Raw genomic sequence first — 9,424 nt, forward strand, 5'->3', positions numbered from 1 at the left:
TAATTGAACTAATCTGCTTACGTTCCATTTTTTTTTTTAATTGTTTAAGTGATAAAAAGTTGGTTCCTTAATAAGTTAGTCCTTATACAAGTTTACACTTAAAAGCCCTACTGTTTAAAATAATTGAAAGGAAAATATTAGTTCAATTAAGGGTTCAATTAAGTAATTGAGATCTCGGATCAGTTTCCACCACTGCCAGAGTAGTGTTCACACTGGAATACAGCGCTGGATTGAGTTAATAAAATACAGGAGCTGGTGTGATGACTCATCTAACCTCCCGTTCTTTCCCCCGCCGGTGTGCCAAATCCATAAGGCCATGTCTGCTTTAGTCACCTGGGCTTAGATGACACCTAAACGGTTTTGTTTAGTTGTTTTATGGTCTGCATTCAGCAGTGTAATAAGCCGATATGGATTTGTTTTTGTTTTTGTTTTTATTTATATCAAATCTGATCCGTGCCTCTGTGTCAATCTATACAAATCCCCGTTGTCCGCCAGCAGACAGACAGTGTAAAATTACAGCAGAAGTGCTTTGAGTTCGGCTGTCGAGACGTATTCTCTCATTGCACATGATTAGGTCCACACACACGCGTGCACACACACAACAAAAAAAGAGGCAGATATTGAACATGACGCAATAGACAGGAAATCCTATTTTGCACATCACAATCTCTTCACAGTTTCAATACTTGTTGGCTTGGTTGAAAGGGATTTAGTTCTGAAAACAAGAATACTGCCACATACCCGAGTCTTTCTTTCTGCTTTCTGAGGGAGCACAGTTTCTTGAAGCCCCTTGACAAGACCCATCGGATTGCGAAGGGCGTTTAGGAGAGATCAAGGAGACTGACAATCCGTGTTCTTTGCCTACATTTGAAAAGCAATTACTGTACATAAACCAAGGACAACGGGCTCTTTTGTTTCTTTGTTTGTTGGTCTTGTTTTGTTTTTTGCCAAGACAAGTACAGGACACGTCGAGACGCCGCTTGACAACCAAATCCCCGTCTCAGACATCGATTTATCACAGCCCAGCGTTCGCATACGTGTGAGAACGTGCAAGAGTAAAGAAATACATTCAATTAAATAAATGAAAACTCCAAAATCGTTCAGGTTGGTGTTTAGTATCGGCAGGGCTCATTATTTTCCCGTCCACGACTCGGAAGGTCGGCCGTCTGTCTGTTCCTGCGCTGCAACGGATTTGTCGGGTTCTGGGTCTTAATGGACGTGCGCTGGAACCTTGCGTTGCCCTATTGATCAGTGTGGGTAATTATCTCCAGCCCCCAATTGGCTAATTATGGCGGTGCCAGCTTTGGAGACGACGGGAACGGCAGAACAAACTGGCGGACATGAGAACCACGGGGAATTAAACAGGCCGTGATGAAAGGGATGAGTCGAATGGTTCACTCATGTTTTTTTTTTTTAACCCTTTGAGCCAGGTGCTGATTTGTGAACCCCCCTGCCGCCAGAGTCGAGGTGTGGTGTGGGTGCTGCGCCAGAGACTAATTATGCTTGTGAAAGTGGGCTGCCGGGAATCCATGCTGGGAAGGAGAGCCGGTTAAATAAATTAATGCATGGACTGTAGAGCGGTGGCTTAGATTTTTCTTCTTGTTTATCAGTCTGCTTCCCACGAAATCCGTTAAGGCGATTTGTGCGAGTTTTGCAGCCTGTGGAGCGCACAGTGGCCATCCGTCTGCTTCTCTCGTCAAGCTCCATTCCGGTTCCAACAACAACACAAAGATCTTCTCTCAGGCTTTACCACTAGTCTGCAGGCCACTGAGTCACAGTAATTTGCTTCCCTACCACAATTTCTCCCCTTTGACAAAGGTTCCTGTCTCTTCTGGATTTTGTTCCACTCTGGGTCTCGGTTATGTAAATTAATTCTTAATTAAACTCTGCCCAGCTGTGTGCCAGTCATTAAAAAGACCCAGTTTAGTGATTTTAGATGTCGGCTGGAGCTGGACAGATAGTTGCATATATTCATGCTGTCTTTGATTTATAAAAACTTGAAATTATATGCGTTTGTATTTATTGTGTCTGTGTCTGGGTCTAGTTCCTTCTCATCCCCCTCGTTAGGTCTGGTCATTAGGTCTGGACAGATTCAGGTCCCGGGGATTGAGTGGCTCTCTGGATACCAGAAACCGGATGAGAGCCACTCAATCCCCTAGACCTGAATCTGACAGCGCCTCCTTCCCATTCCCGTCACATACAGGCCGGGCGACACACTGACAGCAGGAATCAAAATTCAATATATATATGGAAATATATATGAAATATATGAAGGGGGGAGGCGATCGGTTTCGGCGCGAACCGCTGCGGAAATAATTGTCGCCGTCAAAAAGTTTTCCAGATTTTAGAAGACGCCATGTGTGTTTTGGTGGTTTGTTTGGTTGCTTCTGCTGTTCTGCAACAGAGAGGTGTCGGGTGCTTATGGGGGCCGGTTAATCTGCAGGTAATGCTCTCCTCTCTCTCATGTGTTAGAAATGTCCCCTTTCCCCAAATAAATTGAATTCTTATAGTCTGCTGGCCGTGACGTCTCTGCCATTGTGATGTTTGTTCACCCCAGTTACTCACTACAAGTCCCCTTCGACGAGAGCATCTTGGAAAAAAGGGTACAAAGATTGAAGCACAGTGGAATAAATCAATTACCGACGTATTCCTTCATTTTACTGCAATCGTTATGGCAGAAATAATTGCATCAGGCTCCCGGTATCGGCCCACAACAGATCCCCGCGTCTCCTCGGCGGATCGATGCCGGCTGAGACCGGGTAGCTTGTCGCCAAGGCTACAGCTTAAATCATAAATAAATAAAGGGATTCAAATTTGGCCTCACGATCGTGATGCTTGGTCTAACGAGGAACTGGGGGGAAATGGAGAAGTTATTAACCCGTGAATAATGGTCCCGGTGCTCGATGGCGGCGCACGGAGCTTTTAAGAGCCGCCCGGCAGCCGTGATTTATAGATCAATGTTTTGCAATTTCGGCAGCAAGTGGGTGATTTATGATCGTAAATTTACTGTGAAAAGGAGATAGTTACACTGCAACACATACTAATGTAGAACTGTGTACGCACTTTATTAGTGTGTGTGTGGTGGTGGGGGGGGTGAGAATTCCCCTGCTGGTAAGAGCTGAAGTGAGAGATTTTGCTGAAGTACAGAGAGCGTCTGATACGGTATCTGGATGAGAGATATGCCCTTTCAATGCAGATTCTGGGGGCTTCTGGGTAAAATCCAGACATTATAACAGACCACAAACCAAAAAGAAAAGCCTTTGAAGCCATAACCCCAGGAGTTCAGTGACCGTACGGGTGTTTACTACAAATCTTTTTTACGGTAAAGACCCCATGCACAGCTGTCTTTTGTCCCGCGTCCTCGTTCTCCTGCTAATTGAGTGCATTCCGCTGCTATCTGTACTTCGCCGGCACAAATTGAAACTCGACTTAATTGCTCTCGGCTCTAATGGAAACTTCACAAGGCATTTCAAGAAGTACTCTGGCACTCTAATACTGTCGCCTTTTTGTGCTCTAAAAAAAAAAAGTACGCTGCTCCGTGCTTTGTCGTAATTAATAATACCAAAAATTAAAAAGGAAAATTAAAAAAAAAAAAAGAAAACACTGAAGGGGACAACTGTGCCGCGTCTTCCGTGGTTGGTCTCTTTGAAGTCCTCCTAAGATCTCCGTGATTGATCATCACAAAAGTTACAGCCTGAAATTGGAATCCCATTAGTTGTCCACAAGTTGCTACATTAGCGTTTTCTTTGAATTGTAATGATTAAACTTTGAATATCCCAGTTCCTCTGTAACCTACATTCCCCACTCTCCAGACGATGTGCTGCCATTTTTATTTTATTTGTATGATTTATTTATGAAGCGCCATCAAAAAGAAAAAGAGAGAGAAAAAGAGACATGTAAAAGTTAAAAATAAATAAACCCTGACTCGGATCTATTTGTCTTCCACGGAAGCATCTGGTACTTTGGAAAGCGGGGATGACACATCTGGCGTTTCTATTCCGCTCGGAGGTCTGTGACACAGCCCTAGTGATTGAGAGAGATGGAGATTTATATAGTAACTGGTATCAGCCAAGGATCTCTCAAGTGTTTCCAGGGATGGATGCGTGCCGGCTGGTGGCCATATGCCGATTTAGACGGGTACCCCTCTGGAGTGGAGCTGGAGCCGCTGGGGGGCCCTGCCAAATAAAGCACATGCCATCTTTCATACTGTCTGCAGAGATTTCGGCACAGACGACCGAACCGGTAAAATGTTCTGATCTCGACCAGGACTCCAGACAGAAGTGCAAAAGTTTAAACCGAGGGGGAAGGCGCAGGGGACCCGTACAACTGTAAGAGCCTTTGCCGCCCATCTTTGGACACAGAACCGGGTTTATTTCCATTTATTTATTTAACACCAGAACTACGTCTACAGTCTAGCCTTCTGTCAGTCGCTTCTCCAGTCAGTGCCTTCGTTGATTCTAAAGGAAACCAAATATCCTCACAAACAAAAAACAGTGCCTCCTGTAGGTCTCTCTGCATCCCCGGCCCGCAGGAGGAAGGAGATGCTGTGTTTTTAAAAGAAGAAAAGCTTTAGCATTTGCAGTTCTCGAAGCGAAAGCTGTCAGACGCACGCAGGCAATCGCAAAAAGCAATGTGCTTTTGTTCCCAAGTCATGAGTTCCCCAGTTGGTAAAATAAACCTGCTTTCCGGTTTTCCACCTTGAGACAAAACGCACAAACTTGCACAGACAGCTCCTGGCTGGCCTGTCTGTCTGACTGTGTAGCTTGTCCTCGTTTGGCCGTCACCCCCCCACCACTCTTCCATCCTGCCTGATAGCATAGCCAGGGCTCTGAGTCACCTCTGGGTTGGGGTGGGGGGGGGAAAGTAAATAAAAGAAACATTTCAAGCCCAACAAAACAACTTCACCTGGGTTTGCCACCCCCCAGGGGTTTTTACAGTCCATGAAAATGTATCCTGCCGCTCATGGTTTGACGTGTGTTGGCCGAGACGTGTGAACGCACGCCTGGAAGCCACTCTAGGGCCGAAGCGGGCCCCTTAACTCGTAGCCATTAACATAATATACAAAAAACACACACAGACCACAGGCTACTTGGTTACTCAGAGTGGTCCAAGAATCGCATCCAGGCCTTTTTAATTCTTATAAATGTTATGGAGGTGTAGTTTCTCAACCCTAGTCCTAGCTCTTAATTACTTAATTGAACTAATAATGTCCTAAATCAGAGCCTTTTAATTATTTTAAACAGTAGGGGTTTTAAGTTAAGTATAGAATTGTATAAAGAACTTATTAAACAACCAACTCTTTTATTACACAAATTAAAAATTCAAATCTAAACAGATTGTTAATTCAATTAAAGTCCAATTAAGTAATTGAGAACTAGGGGCTCCTCCAGGACATGGGGGTGAGTGGCAGACAGATTTGAGGGTGGCTGGATCGTGTCAGTATGGCTGGGGAGTTCGTTCCAGACCACCCCGACTCAGTGTGTGGAGAAGTGCCTCCTTTATGACCCTGCACCCTCCTCGACATGCACACCCCGTGCTGCTGCTCTCGCTCAGTAATTAACAGCGTTGTTGGGTAATTACAGGCGACCGCGGAAGGAGGCTGAGTGATGGCTTGTCGCAGCCAGCCCCCACAAGCTGTATTTCAGCGGCAGGCAATCTGTTCCCTTTGCAGGCCCAGACAATGCCTGTCTTGTTTTATGCGCCACAACACAACAGAGTCGGCAGAGGCACTCAGGCACACTGCGGTGGCATAATGAGGACAGAGCACCTTCCCGCGCGGAGAGCCGGCTGTCTGCGGCTTCGAGAAGCTCCGCTTTCCCAGGATGCACTGCAGGTCTGGATTCAGAAGACAGATTTAGACAAACACACATGTATAGACACATACAGACAGACATACACACTTACACAGACATACTGAAACACACATATATACATGCACACACATATAGACATACACACTCACACAAACACACATACTGACACACACACAATGAGCGTAATAGCAATACTAACATTTTTTGAACCACAACTCTTTTACCTAAGCTTCTCCATCCAGGGATTTCAAAGAGCATGAGCTCTTATCCACAGCTTGGTGACTTTACCTGGCTGGGCGTTTACCGAACCCGTTACCAATCTGCCATTATTTCCTTTCCCTCTTTTCTGTCGCTACCACCGTTACGCCGCTGTCTCGAGTCTCGTGTTCTGGGTGTGCTCTCTCTCACTGCCGTGGGGGGGAGGGGGGGCAAATTGTGTGTGAATAGGTGTTGGCCCTTCTCTTTGGCATCTCCAGATTATCCTACTTCGCTTGTTTGTTTCCCGAGCGAGTTTCGAGAACAGCGTCATTGACAAGATGTTTAGTCGTCTTTCGGGCTTCCCCCCCCCAAGCTGTTGTCAACCTTGCTGTACTGTAAGAGCGATGCCAACACATTAAAATCAAATCACTCTTCCCAAGGAGAGGAACTTGATGGCTTCATAACTCCCTCATTCATTATGGCGTGAGTAATGGGTTTTTTAATAATACCGCAGGATGACACCTCTCTGCGGCTTCGGCTGTTGACGCTTCGTTTGGGTTGTTGTTGTTTCGTAATTAAACAACTTGAATTGACGGCTGAGACACATCTTCCGTCTTAAAGAGGTTTCTCTCTCCTGTGCCGTTTCCGGTACGTTGCGCTGTGTTTCCCCTACGATCCCTGACAGATGAAAATACAGGATCAAAGGGGGTGAGGGGACATTCCTGGACAAATCCCCTTGAACTATATTTTCTCTTTATCCTTTTATAATTTAATTTTATCATTTAAACCATTCTCTTCCATGCCTTCTCCCAGAAGAGGAGCACCAAAACACAGTTTTTTGTGTTTTGTTGGAGGGGAAAGTAAATGAACTTTGTTGTGGCTGCCAAAAGAACTGCAAGAGGAAGAGACCCTTGTGTGTTCTGGCCCTGCTAGCTGGAGATTTAACCGGACGCATTTAAGTTTTCAGGCTTCAGAAACATGAATAGGTCACCGGGGCTGTGTAAGCCGAGGATGAGTGACACAGTACGCGGGGGACGGATTTCGTGCCTAAACACGAAACACGAAACACGACAGGTCGGGCCACGTTTCAAACTGCCTCTCGTTAGCCTGACCTTTCCTAACGGTGTGCCTGGATCTGCCCCTGTTATTTTGCGAGGGCTGAGGTCAGCTGTCGGATGTTTCAAATGCCTGCCGCGGACCCTCCCCCTCCCGTCTGAGGAATGGCAATGATTCTGGGAAATTTAGGGGGGTAGGAGGGCAGGTCGGGGCACTGGTTCAATCCAGCGCAGTTTCGAACCATTCCGGTTTCATCTCTTTTACTCAGCAGTTTCATACTCTTCCCCCCGGAGACCAGGAGCAGCAGCTGTCACCGTCTCTCTCTCTCTCTTTGCCCTCGCTGTGCCCGGCTCCAACTGCCCATGCCAACCCCCTGCTCCTAAAGTTACCACCACTCAGCAAGCAACACTGTGGTGCAACGGGTCCCAAAATGTGGTCCGCCAGTCAACTCGGAGGCCACTCTACAAACAAAATACGAAAAACTAAATCCACAAAATATGAAAACTATAAAATACTCTTTGCCGAAGTATTTGGGTTTATGTTCATAACTCGAGACAACCACCTGAGACAACCACAGTCTTATCTCAGATATCCATTAAGAAATTCCACTCGTTATGTCATTAATTGGCCAAAATTAGCTGCTGCCCGGCTATTTACAGACCGCTATAAACTTGCACGTCTGTGGGTCCTTGTTGTGTAATATATTTCTAGGTAGAAACCTAATGAATTGGCCGAATGGTTGTGGGACACCAGTGTTTGTAGCACAACCGGGTGTAACAATAAACAAGTTATCCGGAATTAACGAAGTGTGCAGTGGTTAATTAATATCGAACCCCTGAATATAGAACAGTCCTGAGTACAGGTGGTGGCATTCTTATATTGCTTGTTTTTCCTGATTTTATTTCCTTTTTATCGAGTGGGGTAAGGCATGGCTCAGGCCCAATCTTCACACCCCGTGAGACCCGGACGTGCGCTCGACCCAGACAACGCCGAAGGGCCTAATTTCAGCTCCGCGAGAAACCAAACCGGCAAACATTTCAACGCAACAGTGCCGGGAGGGGTAGCTGTGGAAGAGACGTCTGTTAGAAGAGACGTCAAATTAAGGCCCTGTCCGTGCCGATGGAGATTAACGATCCTGGCAAGTCTTCACGGGTTGTTAGCCACTGCGCGATAAACAAACGCAGAACGCTCTTCTGAAGTCGGAGCTAAGTTTCCCCCTGGAGCTTAATTAGGGCTTCCGTCTGCGACCTTGCCTTTACTTCCCACGCCTGTGACTTTGTTCTTGCTCTCACTCCACTTGCACTGAGAGGGTGACACCTTGGTTTACCGTAGTGAAAATTCACAGGGGGAGAACCTCCCAGTCTGATGGACGCCCTTGGACATAAGTGGAAGCGAGGTAGACTGTTTTTTGACGCGTTGGATGACCAGTAAACTTGCATATGGCCAGACATGTGCCGAGGAGACTAAAGTGCTCAGTACGCCTTCAGTGGCAGAGTCACAAATTTGATCTCTCTCCCTCTCTCTTCCTATCTCCATCTCTCCCTGTCAACGGAGCATGAGAGAGAGCGCTGCAGAAGAGGGGCCGCGTCAGGTCGCGTGTCGGGGGGCGGGGGGGAGGGGGATGCTGAGATTGATAGCCAAGGGAGGGTGTCACCTACCGACCCGCGTTAAACATTTCCGCCCGTCTCCCTCCATCACCGCATCCCTCCCGGGTTGATTCAGCTGCCACAGCATTTATGAAATTGCATGCATTTAAATTTCCCCCACTCACTCCGTCCCGTCCCCCCCCACCCCCGTCGTTATTATTCCGCACCCTGTCCCCGGCTCGTGCTGACGCGGAGGGTTTGAAATAGCAGAAGATGGCTCAAGTTGACATTCAATTAGCTCTTAAACAGAAGAGTTACCATCTGCCTAATGGTTTGTTCACAACCCGGTTTCAATCGCAATCTTTTTTTTTTCTTTTGATGCTTTTTTTTTTTTTTCTCCCGCTAAACTTTTTTTTTTTTTACGCAAAACAAAGATTGGCGGAGAGTCATACGGCGGAGCAGCGGAGGGGGAGGGAGGCATCAGAAACAATAACTCCTTTTCATTTCCTGGCTATAATGTACCTGTCAGTTACAGATCCGTTTGATACGCGGCTCCATTAGTTATTAACGTTTTTGCAATTAGCCATTAAAAGGAGTGATCTGAGGGTCCGTGCCGCAGACGGGTGGCTGCTTGATTACATTATCCCATTATTGGGAAGGAGCTGTCAGGGAGGAGTCACTTTGACGCCGCCTAAAGGAGATGGGCCCCATCAAGCCCAAAACAACAAAGATAATTACTCAGGACTCGGCGGTAATGTACTCTGACACCAC

Source organism: Amia ocellicauda, chromosome 14, assembly GCF_036373705.1.
Source record: "Amia ocellicauda isolate fAmiCal2 chromosome 14, fAmiCal2.hap1, whole genome shotgun sequence".
Classification (NCBI taxonomy): Eukaryota; Metazoa; Chordata; class Actinopteri; order Amiiformes; family Amiidae; genus Amia; species Amia ocellicauda.